The sequence below is a fragment of the Doryrhamphus excisus genome, chromosome 12 (genome assembly GCF_030265055.1).
Source record: "Doryrhamphus excisus isolate RoL2022-K1 chromosome 12, RoL_Dexc_1.0, whole genome shotgun sequence".
Classification (NCBI taxonomy): domain Eukaryota; kingdom Metazoa; phylum Chordata; class Actinopteri; order Syngnathiformes; family Syngnathidae; genus Doryrhamphus; species Doryrhamphus excisus.
In genome coordinates this window covers 12,201,384-12,213,584 of record NC_080477.1, presented here as the reverse complement: position 1 = coordinate 12,213,584, position 12,201 = coordinate 12,201,384, and the positions used below count along the sequence as shown (strand labels likewise).

The 12,201-nt window shown below is 40.5% G+C and overlaps 1 long non-coding RNA gene across 2 annotated transcripts; it reads right to left on the bottom strand.

Moving 5' to 3' along the window:
- Nucleotides 1–2,209: 2,209 nt before the first annotated feature.
- LOC131139575 (uncharacterized) lies at nt 2,210–11,259 on the bottom strand. 2 transcript variants are annotated; one of them, XR_009132261.1, is made up of 4 exons: nt 10,868–11,259; nt 4,805–4,900; nt 3,749–4,142; nt 2,210–2,758 (listed from the first exon to the last, which is right to left on the bottom strand). It is a non-coding gene; the product is annotated as an uncharacterized LOC131139575 (long non-coding RNA). The 2 variants fall into 2 exon arrangements; XR_009132262.1 differs by lacking the exon at nt 2,210–2,758 and having other exon boundaries at nt 3,468–4,142.
- Between the last annotated feature and the right edge of the window lie 942 nt (nt 11,260–12,201).

Here is a 12,201-nt window from a genome sequence, read left to right as displayed (position 1 = left end):
TCCAAGTCCTACTATTGTGAAGGTGCCTCTTTGCTATCTGAACTGTGGTCTCCTCTTTATGGAGAGCATAAGTACTCTGTCAGGAGCCTATTATGGGGGGGATCATAAAAGTTGTTTTCACTGCAGTGGTACATGAAGAGGCAAACTTTGATGTTTTTTCAGCAGAGGTACAAATGAGGGAAGAAAGTGACTGGTACCAATAGTCAATTCCCCATTAACCCCACAGCAGATGTTAGAAACAGACCTGGGCAATTTACATGAGGAAAGTGTAAATGTAAAAATATCCAATGAGATGCCAGATAGTTCATTGCCTTTGCAGGAAGACCGTGTTCCAGTGAAACCTGAATTGGTCCTGATCAATGTCATCAAGCGGAAGTACTGGTTCCACCAAAGGTGAGAAGGTCCATCCAGAGTGTTGCTGACAACACCAACAGCGATAAAGATTGCTGAGCGACCATCTTGGATTCACTTGTCACTTTTCAAGAGACAGGTACCACTGTCAGGCGGTTCACCTGACTCTGGGGTGGAACCAACATAAAGAGCAAGACCAAAGAACCGAACACAGATACACACAAGGACAAGTACAGGAAAAGAACACTGTTAGATTTCCCATAGAGTGGTGAAGTGCTAGTAACCTCTCCCACTCAGAAGATAGAAAGATGAAAACCATCATCCTGAAACAAGCCAAAAACTGTTTGCCAAGCATGGTACTGTCTATCCCTGTCGGCACTGATCTTGATCATGTCACCATTTCGCTATGGCCACATATGACTGAACTGATTGAAACTGAAAATGCATTTGATGATTATTGTCATGAAAGTCTTTATGAAGTATGATGATATGGTGTTTGGTGTATTTTTATTTGATCAACAAGAGGGGAAATGTTATCACATGAAAACACATTTATTCTCTAGCTATTGTATAATTGCAAAGACAAGTGGAAGACAAGTGTGCAGTGCAAGACAATCAGCTCCTCACACATATGGTCTTGAAACATATATCTAGACACTAACTCACAACACACACACACACATAGCTATTAATAAGACAACTCTTCATATGGCTTGCTGGAATGTGAAACCAAGTTAATAAAAATAATTTTTGCATGACTAAATGACTAGTGGTGTCATTGTCTTAAGTTTTTATTGTGTTACCTTTGTTATTTGTTTAGAAATAATTGTCTCTTTTTATTGTATCTTTAATGGTTGCTAAACTCGATGCTAACTAGTAGTAGAAATTAGAAGTGCTGTGTATAACGGATGTGATGATGACGACAGGCTGTAAACATGTCTTTACACAGCAACCTTTATACCGTCTTTTTCGCTGTTCACTTCCAAAGAGGTGGTCAAAGCTAAGAGCTGCCCCCGAGTGTAAACAATGGAGCAAGCGGCAAGCTACAAACATAACACGATGAACATCCATCGCTGCACAGAAAATACACTCGGGCGGGACCATCTTGAAACATGAGACCCCTGCATTAAATCCAGTCTGTATCAATATGAGCGATATGCTTGTTTTTGATATCGTGCTTCAAAGATGTATTGATATTTTAAAAATAACGATATATCGCCAACATGCATGTCATGCATATCGGTAATGTTGCCCAGTAAAGTCCACACCCCTAACCACGACTAATTGTTTGTTATGTCAGTGCCTGTTGTACCCGTTTGTCTTAATGGAGTGTAGTGTGGCGATCCATCAGGCGGCGTGTCACTTCAAGTGGTTGTGTGTCAGTGAGGTGAGCGTGCCGTGCACATGTGATTTACCGGCCTCCCCATTGTGGCGTGTTGTTCCTTGCCTCTTAGCCACGCCGTGCACCTCTGCTCTACTTTCCTCGGTTCCGTCTACCTCACCAGACCAGATTGATTACCGGCGCCACTGGCTTGCGACACTTGCCATCTTCTGGCAACCTTTAGTGCCATTTTATAGATGTTTAGCGCACCTCATTTGGCTATTTATACATCTGTAAGTGGCCATGAAATATAGATTTGTCTTGATGGGTGTCAGCACCGGGGCTGCTGTAGCGGAGCTCTTGCTGGCACGTCATTATTTTAATGGTGTGAGATGAAGAGGCCGTATGTCGGGAGTCATTTTAAAACATGCATAAATGGTAATGTTTTTATTTTCATGTAATGCCCATGCTCATATTTCATTGAGTGCAATAATGCAGCTTCTGTTCATGAAGTGTTTATTGCTATTGGGAGAAATGGAGACAGGAGGCACATCCACACACCGTTATACATATATTCTACAGTATGTAGATGTTAAAGTTATCCTCACTAATACAGTAACGTGCTGTGAAAGCTGTCATCCATACACAGTCTATTCACAGGCAAGGTCTCACAGGTAATTAGGTGCTGGCACACACTCAGTGTGATGTGCCGCTTAATTGAATCCTTAACACACAGAAGGTGTGCACACATTGGAGGTGACGTCTGTCACCAAGCTGTTCTCTTCCAGGCCCTTGACATTTCCTCATTCTGGCCATTTGGTACAATACAGTATGTCAACTTCAGTGCAAAACAAAACCAAATTAATTGCAGGATAGCTGGGTGACTGGTGTGCAGCTTGTGAGGCAATAGCTTGAGGCTGCAGAAAGGCAGGTGCCCACTCTGTCCTTCAGTGAAGCTCCAGGATCCTCACTTCCCCTCTGGTCATTTTTGCAAGGTGATGTGAGGAACTGATAGTTGTGTGTGCACCTGTCTGTGGGTGTGTGTGATGGTGGGTATCCCCTTGTCCACCATACTCTGGATGTAACCTTTAAACATAAAGGTACATGACGCTTACATCCTAAAGGGAAAGTTAAGGTTGCACCTTAAAGGAAAGTATCGCAGGATTCGTAAGATTGAGACAGCAGATCGACTTGGCCCGCAGCTGTTTGTCATGAAGGATACGGGAGAGCAGGGGTCTCAAACTCACGTCGCTAGTTTGAGGCCCCCGCCTTGATATGAAAGTTTAATGTTAGTGCGGCCCGCGCAAGTTTGATATGGATGCTGTATGGTATCATGTACCCAGAAAAAATTATTACATTTGATTAATGTTCATGTTAAAGGTTAAATAACTGTTAGTAGTTATCCTCCCTATCCGTGTGGAAGTGGTAAGTTTTTGGCTTTTTAAGTTTAAAGGAAATAACTTGGAGGCTACCGTTTAGGTCGCTAGCTCTCGTTTGCGATCTAGTATGTGTCTCAAGACCCTGCAGTTGCGCAATATGTTGTAAATAAAAAGAGTATAAATGTGACTATAGTCGTGTTTTGTCATGTCTACAGGGCTCTAATAATGCTTTGTTAATTTTAATCTGAAAAAAATAATTTGTGTACCCACCAACTATATGTGGTTTCTTAATTTTTAATTATTTGCCGTTTTATTATTATTATATTTATTTATTAGTGATTGATTGATTTTCTTTATTCTTGATCTTATTTTGTGTAGAAAAATAAAAATGAAGATATTTGAGAACAGTGGAATGTTTTATCAGAGCTTTTCTTGTAGAAAATCGGAACCAAAGCAAAGTTCTGTTTTTAATAAACGCGTTTTGTTTTTGTTTTTTTGAAAACTTCATGTTGTGTAAACAAGGTGTTTACTTGTGCAAATGTATGCCAAGGTTTTTTTAATCATCCTGTCCTGTTTTAAAAAAAAAATAGTTTCAGGCTACCCAGAACGTTTCTACTGTCTGAAGGAAAGGCTGAAACAATAACATTTTTAACGGTTTTGACCTGTGCCCTGTGATTGGCTGGTAAATGCAGCTCACCTGTGACCCTATTAGGACAACTGGTATTGTACCCCGAAGAGCTGCAGTGTTTTACGCAGAGCTGCCATTAATAACACCCAACAAGAACGTGACCACAGCCACCTCTCATCTCAGCAGCTGCAAAAGAAAAAGTAAGTGAGACAGCCATCTGGACAAGTCAACTTGCGTGTCACAAACTCTTTGTTCTGCACATGCTGTCCTTCTACATCAGATGGCGCCTGGATGATAAAATGTCTTTGCTGAGTTGATGAAGATTGCAGCAGAAACAAATAAAAAAAATAATATATAGATGCATGATTGAGACAGACAGTCTTCATCCAGTTCTGATTTCAATGATTAATGAATGCTCAGTGGTTGTGATGCGGTGGATGCGGCCGTCAGTGCAAACCTCCATCTGATGACATATCATGAACTCAATCAAAAATCACTTGCAAATCTTTGAAACAATTCCATCATGCACATCAAAAATAATTTCAACACACATTCATGGACAGAAAAGAAAGGGAAAGTGAATTTAGCAGGTTAAATTCAATAGTGTCCCTGAATGTATCTCGCTTTTTGTAATGAGAAGCAAACAGGCACACATACGTACATGTATATCAATTTATCAAGGACGTCATAATTGTCAACCTGTTTTTATTCGATAAGCCCATGTATCCATTATCGTGACAGGCCTAGACTCATGGTATCATCTTAGATAAAAATGCTAAAATCATCACACAGCAACTTAACATTCAAAAGGTATACCTAAGAAATATACAAGACAAGTAGCAATATGACTATAAAAACTATTTTAACTTCATCCCATAATGCATTTCGTTGCAGCAGAGCAGCTCATTGGCCAATGGCCGTGCTGAGATCATGAGCTGAGGGAGTGAACAACCAATTTCTGATAAGAATGTGTTCAAATTTGTTCAGTCATCATATTGTGTTTAATGCATTAGACAAAAGCCGTATGTCTTTTCTTCCACTCCTCCCAGTCCGGTGGCTTGTGTGTGTGGGCCAGCTGATCATTAGGCCAATCCTTATACACGTGCAATCTGAAGTTTAACTTACCAGTTGAAGTGAGATGGGAGCATCTTAACCAATACATTGGCAATAGTATACGTATGTCCATTCAGCCGCTGGGGCCTGCAGGCGACCCCCTGCCATCTGCCAATAGACATTAAGGAGGATTTAGTAATTAAGTGATAGGCGGAGGACTAAATTGGGTGTTTGTCGGCCAGCGAGCCACCTCAAGGTCCTTCCAGCCATGCAGATAGGGGATTCTAATTGCCAGGAATATTGATCAGACTGGTGAGAGGTGTGCAAGCTGAATTTATATTGATTAGCTGTTACTTCTCCTCACTTGTTAGTGGAGGAATATCCCATGTCGGTGGCCCTTTCAGCTTCGTTAATGCCATTATTAAACAGATATATTCATACTGTGTATTAACATGTACTGCATGTACAGTCATGAAAAAGTAAATACATCCTATGGAAACTGACTATTTGGACATTTACTCGACATAGAACCATGTTTCATCATCTAATGTTTCTCTTCTGATTTAGAAATAAATATGATCATCATCAAAAGTGACCAATCCAGAGCGAGGTCTTCCTTTTACCCCTATCTGCTGGGATAGGCTCCAACATCCCAGTGATCATGAACTGTATATAAGCAGTAGAAAATGGACAGATAGACTGTTTGACACATTCCATCAGAGACATATGAGCCATCCCTGCAGCCAACTTGTGTTGTGCTTAAAGGGATTTCAGAGCAGTGTGAAGGTTTTCCACACAGTAGTCTCTAACCCGAGTCATTTAGACCCTATTACAAAGCGTCAATATATTGATTGAAGCCAGTGTCTCAGTGTACTGCTCTGTAAACACACAAGTGCAGCTTTTATCTGCTTGAATCTTATCAGGATTCAAATCTTTTCCTCTTCAATTCACTACTTTATGGTGCAATAGATGTGGAGATGAATATTTTAATAACTCCACCTTAATTCACGGGGGTATTCTTAGTGGGGAATAAGTTATTTGGATAGACTTTGACTTAAATGTTGGCCCGGTCAAGTAAAACTGAAGGTAAAGAACAACACTCATTACTCATTATTGTTTATACAATAATCAAACTTGTTCATAGAATATGTTGGCACGCGCTATTATATTTATATAATATATTTCATATATAGCTATATGAATTATTTTGTTTGTTTGTTTTGGCTTTTTCCTTGATTACGGGGTCGCCAAAGTGGATCTTTTTATTTTATTTTATATTCCAGATGCCCTTCCTGACGAATGAACAGTTAATGTTTTTGAGATTCAACATGACTTTTTCCAAGATACATAGTCATAATACAGTTATGGCCCAAAGGTCATCATGGGAGTGAATGTCATATCAATGTTGGGCCAATGTTGGATAATTAATTTGAATTTTCTTTTTTCATCCATCCATATATATATATACATATATATATATATACACACACACACACACACACACACACACATATATATACGTATGGTAATAAATATTTTGCTCCACACCATGTTTTGTTAATAATATAAGTCCCCTTATAGTCACCTTAGTGACCTATATTACTGCCAGTAACTTAAGTTAGTAAGTTAGTAATTAATTTCCAGAGGTGTTTGCCGGTACTTAGAAAGTTGGCGCTCAGCTAAATGTTACAAGCGCAAATAAAACAGCATGATTAAGGGGTTCAGACAACTCCAAACATCTACATCTGGAGCAGTTCACAATCTGTATTTATTTAATAACATGACAAAAATATAAAACATTTTAAGTAAAATACATCTACTCACCACTAACGTACCAAAACACCAACAGATTTTCCCATTTTACATGTATTTTCTGTTGTTGTTTATCACGGTGTCCTCTAAGATAAGCCTGTGAGTGTGTGATCCTTATGATTGCCAAGGTCATTTCCTCATCTCTAAAAGAGCCTGTTTCCATGCACTTGTCTTATGACTGAAGCAAATTTGCACCATTTATACACCGTTAAGTGTCACCCTCCGGTCATTCTCACAAATTGAATTAGTTTCCGTGTGAATTTATGCTTCCAAACTAGTAATTATATTTTAACCCCAGAGGAAACATGAGAAATATCTTCAAAAGTGTAGAAATGTGTCGATCTATAATTATATGGCAACCAAAGAGACGCCGCCATTCATCTGTTTGCATACCAAATCACACCGCACTTCACGCCTCCTAGAAAGTTAGATCAAACTGATGAGAAAAGTTTCTCTTTCAATTACCATCTGAGATTAATCTCCTTAATCCCAATTTGATCTCTTTCCTGCGTATTAGGGGGTATCTTTCATCTGCCTACCTATGTGTTTTAAATCTCTGTCACAGTTGGAAGTGACTGTTGAATTTGGTCCAGCATGTGGGGTAAGATTGGGGATCTGATTAGTGCTGATTAGTAGCTGTGCTGAGGACAGAATCTAAATAGTCTAATGCATTTACAACAATGATAATGCAGTCTGATTGGAACTGTCTGAGAAGTATTAATTGAACATTTAAGTTTATTGTTGTAGCGGTTTGAATACTTTGAAATCCGCCTACTGGCCAGCTGTGATGTGAGTGTGCTAAAATAATAATAAGAAAAGTAGTCTGAACTCCTTTGAACAGCAAACATGAGTTTAAGAAGTCCATGAGATGGGAAGGGGACACCTTCACCTTGTAGTCTGGTCTTTAGTGTGGACTGTACAGCATCTCTCAAATGAGGTGGTAACCTACAGAGGTCACGCTGTTCACAAAATATAAAGATTGATATAGATTGTGAAGCCTGTTGTGTTGAATGAACCAAAAAAAAGAAAGGGCATATTGGAATTTGTGCAGCGATCACATTGTTAACACATAGAGGACCTGCATCGGATCCACACACTATGATGACTCAAATGCGGCCACAAAGGTGCCACTGTACCGTGGTTCTTATGAAGTCCAGAGCAATAACTCTATCAGAAGTAGTGTGCAATATCCAGCGATTCCCCAGGTGATCCAACGTAAAATTTAAACTTTGAACACCAAAGTAGATCGAGAATAAAAAGCCCAAGACAGCACACAACAATTTTGCTCCAAGGAAATGAATTCCCCTCTTTCGATCTTAGCCAATCGACAAGCCCCATTTTCTTCTTCCTTTTTTTCTTATTTGTTGGTGGTTGCAAATGTGGCAATGCCGCCTCTAAATTAACACATGTAACTAGTCCTGTTACAATAACAAATTTTGCTGATTCGATCATTTTGACTTAAATAAAACAAGATTATCATTCAAAGATCATTGTGTCATGTCACATTCAAGCCACTAGATGGTGGTGTAGTGTACGTGTGTGAGACGAACCATATTTGCGGAGCGTCACCACGTCACACACAATTCTTATTCATGGTGTCAAAAGAACTAGACACACACACAGCAACACAATAGGTGAATGAAAACAGACAATACACTACCAACGTATAATGCAGAATATTAACCAACTACGATGTGAACTCTAACCATGTGCTTTCCAGCCTTTTTTCCCAGTCCAAGTGTCACACCAATCGGAAGGTTTTTAAAGCGCCACCCCAGTGAGACATTTTTGGAGGGAGCAAAATGTATATCACTCTCACAAAGACAGGAAGCCCCACATCTCATCCAAGGGATCGGCGTATTAAAGCAAGTATTCACCGATGACGATACCGTCATTTTTGACCGATCAATCGGAGCACCCCTTCTGTTTCAGCGCAAAAGAGTCAACGTTTATTCACATTGATACATATTGTATCCCTATCTGTGCATTTTACTACATGTGTTTACTACATGACACTACACTGTGTCCTTAAGTGATGTCAATGTCACACACAACAACCTCTCAACTGGACCTGAAAAGCCATCCTTTTCATTTTGGACTCTCTACTCTGCAAGACAGATAAAATGTAGACCACACGCCTTTGCCACATCCTCATCTTTAGCAACATGTCTTACATATTTGCAAGTTTCGCTTTTTGAGGTAATTGCTGTTGGTTGTGCAACTACATCAGAGGAAAGGCATTAATGATACTCACAGGCTGTAAGGAAGCACGCTGCTGCAAAGGACAGAGGGGAGCCAATCATTTTCTTAAACTAAATGTGTTTGTGTGTCTTCCTGAATGTCTATGCTCATTTATTTTTAATACTTCCCCTACTCCATTGCTGTATATTGCATTTTAAAAAGAATTGTGTGCTGATATCCCTCCATCAATAGCTTCAGTCTGTGAGCCTGAATGTTTTTACACATTTTAGTATTTTTCTCACTTACTCTACTTATGCAGTACATTTGCAGTGCAGTGTTGATGTGGGTGTTTCTATAAAATGGCTTCTGTGTGTGTGTGTATGTGTGTGTGTGCCTGGATGCATTTGCTCATTTATTTTTAATAGTTTTCCTCACTTAATTGTGCCAGACATTGCAGCTCAAAATAATTGTGTGTGATTATTCTTGTCTCCCTAAATGGCTCCCCTGTGTGTGTGCACAAGAAGTGCGTACGGACGTCTGTCCTTTTGCGCGGATTAAGGCGGTGAATGCTGCAAGAGGATGATCAGACTGGGAGCACACCAGGGTTGCACTGCGATCACAGAGGGATTATGGGGGATATGGTGCTGTAGTGCATTGCAGGGCCGCCTCCAGTTAGGCTCATCTCAGCCACGCTTCCCTCACACACACCACTTTAATTGCCTTTGCTTCTTTCATTACTTTTATTGCCTCTCCTCTGCATTGCGTGCTCCCCGGGCTTGTGGAAAGGTCATTGTGATGGTGGCGGTGCAAGCACACACACACACACACTTACTCTGTCCCTGACAAGCAGAAATTGGCTGAGGCGTTAAAGCCAGGGAACACAGTGACAAAACCGGGTGGCGGCAAACGCACTGAGCAGATTTTAATCACATCTATAATTCATTACTTCATACCAAGGCAGTAAAGAGACTGTGAATGCAGTCTAAAGAAGCGATTCCAGTTGTTTCTTGATGCTGCTTTAGTAGTGCGGATAAAGATCGCCGCTCCTCTATAGGGATGGTAAAATAAACAAATACTGGAAAATGGCATCACCACCAAGGAGGAGCTGTGTTGACAGCATTAAGTTGGTTGTAGGGATGGCCAACATGTTTGCTCAGCCAAGTACTCAGATTATTAAACCACCCACAAGTAATGGTTTAGTTCTGGGGCGATAAAACCTGCAAAACACCAAAGCCAAATTCATATCAGATGCGTAATACCGTGTGGGACACACCAGGCATCTCAGGCGTCGTGTAATTATGCAATGCAAAAGATAGACTTTCAGTCTATTTTTGATGCGTTTACACATAAATTCAGCAGCATACCAGACACACAAATAGCAGTGCCGGACTAACAAACTTTTATTTCAGGTTTGAATTATCTCACAACAAGCACAATAACCCCTAATATAAATCCCAAATAAAAACATGACTACTGTCAACTACAGCCTTAACACCACCAAGCAAAAACTCAAAGCTGAGCCCCAGATGGCACTTCCTGTTTGCCTGGCACTCTCCAAAGGAACACATTTATAGCAACACACACACAAGCAAAAGAGTGTTGATTATGTCTTAAATGGCTTATTTATTCATGTTGTTTGGTCTAGAGACAGTTCCACTGATGAAAATAAAGGAAGCAGAACTATAATTAATAATAAAATAATAATATTTTATGTTTTTCTGTGTTACAGCTCGCAAGAAAGAAAACCAAAATGTGTTTCATGAAATCTTTAGCTTCACACTAAAACAACACCATTTCTCTCCAGGTCCGTGCTATGTGAATGTGTGGTAGACAGTGAGAAAAGCTCTGACCCACATGGGGACCTAGTAATTATATTTTAATATTGGGGATCATTTGGCACCACCTGTTTGTTTGCATGTGTTTCGCTGGGTGGCACTCGTGCCAGGTGTTGAGGACCCCAGAACAGAGACCAAGTCAAATGTAGAAAAAAGTATTTCATGATAAACAAAGGGCACTCACAGAGGAGGAAAAACAAAGTACAACAAAAGACACCAGTGACGGAAGGTCACTGGGAAGCTAAAAGTACAAACAAAAGAGTACAAAGTAGCAAATAAGAATTTACAAAGTGGCTCAACTACTTACAGACAGTAGGTGGCAAAAGTACAAGTTCCAGGGCAGAGAGACAAAAGCTCAGGAGCAAAAATGAAGTGTGCGATGTGCAGCAGGGCGAGGCATGACAAGGCAAACAATCCGACAGGGGAATAATGGAAGTTGAGTGGTATAAGAAGGCCTAATGGCTGATAGGCAACAGGCGTGCAGACTAGGAGAGCAAGGCAGGAGTCTGCAGGACAGAAAAGAAACAACAGGGGGCAGCAGGCCAAAGCGTAGTTTCCGTTGCTTATGTTTTGTTTTGTTGGCTAGATGTGTGGAAAGTGTCTCTTCAGGTTTGAAATATATGTACATAAGTACTGCATGTAGTACTGTACATAGACATCTCTTATATCAGATCCCTAAACCTAATCTGCTCATTCATATATTTTGATAGCACTATGGCCTTTTTACAGCTCCAGTCTCGGTCCTATTAAAACCTCACGTTTATGTGGATGTAGAACTTTAAAGTTGGCTTTTTCCCCACTCCAATCACTGCCCCAATGACCTCTCCTTGGTCGGATAAATGGCGGACCACACATGATCCTTACAAATACATATGCCACTCAAGCTTGACGTACTTTAAACATGGCTCCAAACATACTAAATAAAATATTTGGGAGAGGTTTATGTGTTGATGGAAGGCTGTCTCATAGTTGAAGCCATCTGAACAGGACGCCTTCACCTCTAAGTATAAGCCAGCTTTCTCCTACCTGCATTACCCTTCTATCTGATATTCTCTAAAATGGAAAAGAAGGGAAATATGGGTTGACTGTGGGGATACTTCTATTGTGGAAGACAGACAGAATTCAGAGTGCGGTTTGGGGGGATGTGAACCCAATCTTCCATGTGTTGACTGTACTGATGAGGGGCTTGAGCTAAGACCAGCCTCTCGATCCCATCATTCCTTATGTTTACTTTGAGACGGACTATCCACACCAGCGACCTCCCCGCACTTCTCCATTCAGCCTAAGCTGTAGAACCTGCATCATGAGAGTCATATGCCTTTTGGATGCTGCAGTTTTCAGTAAGCTCAATAATGGAAAAAAAGGGTTAGATATGTTTAGGGTGGTAAGTAGGTGGAATTATAGTTAGGGAAATTGAAGGTAAATTTTCCTGCTGACTATTTTGTGCTGGGATTCCCGGTCTAGATGCTGAGTGGTGGTGAGCCCGTCTGAGCCAACTCCCATACCTCCATTACATGTCATTAGGGGTACTTTCAGAGAAGCTGACCAGACTGAGACCTACCTCCTGCCCTCCTCAGATAGTTAGCCATGCATATGGATGGATTTCTGATCCCTCTCATCCACCTCGGAAAAGTGGGAATT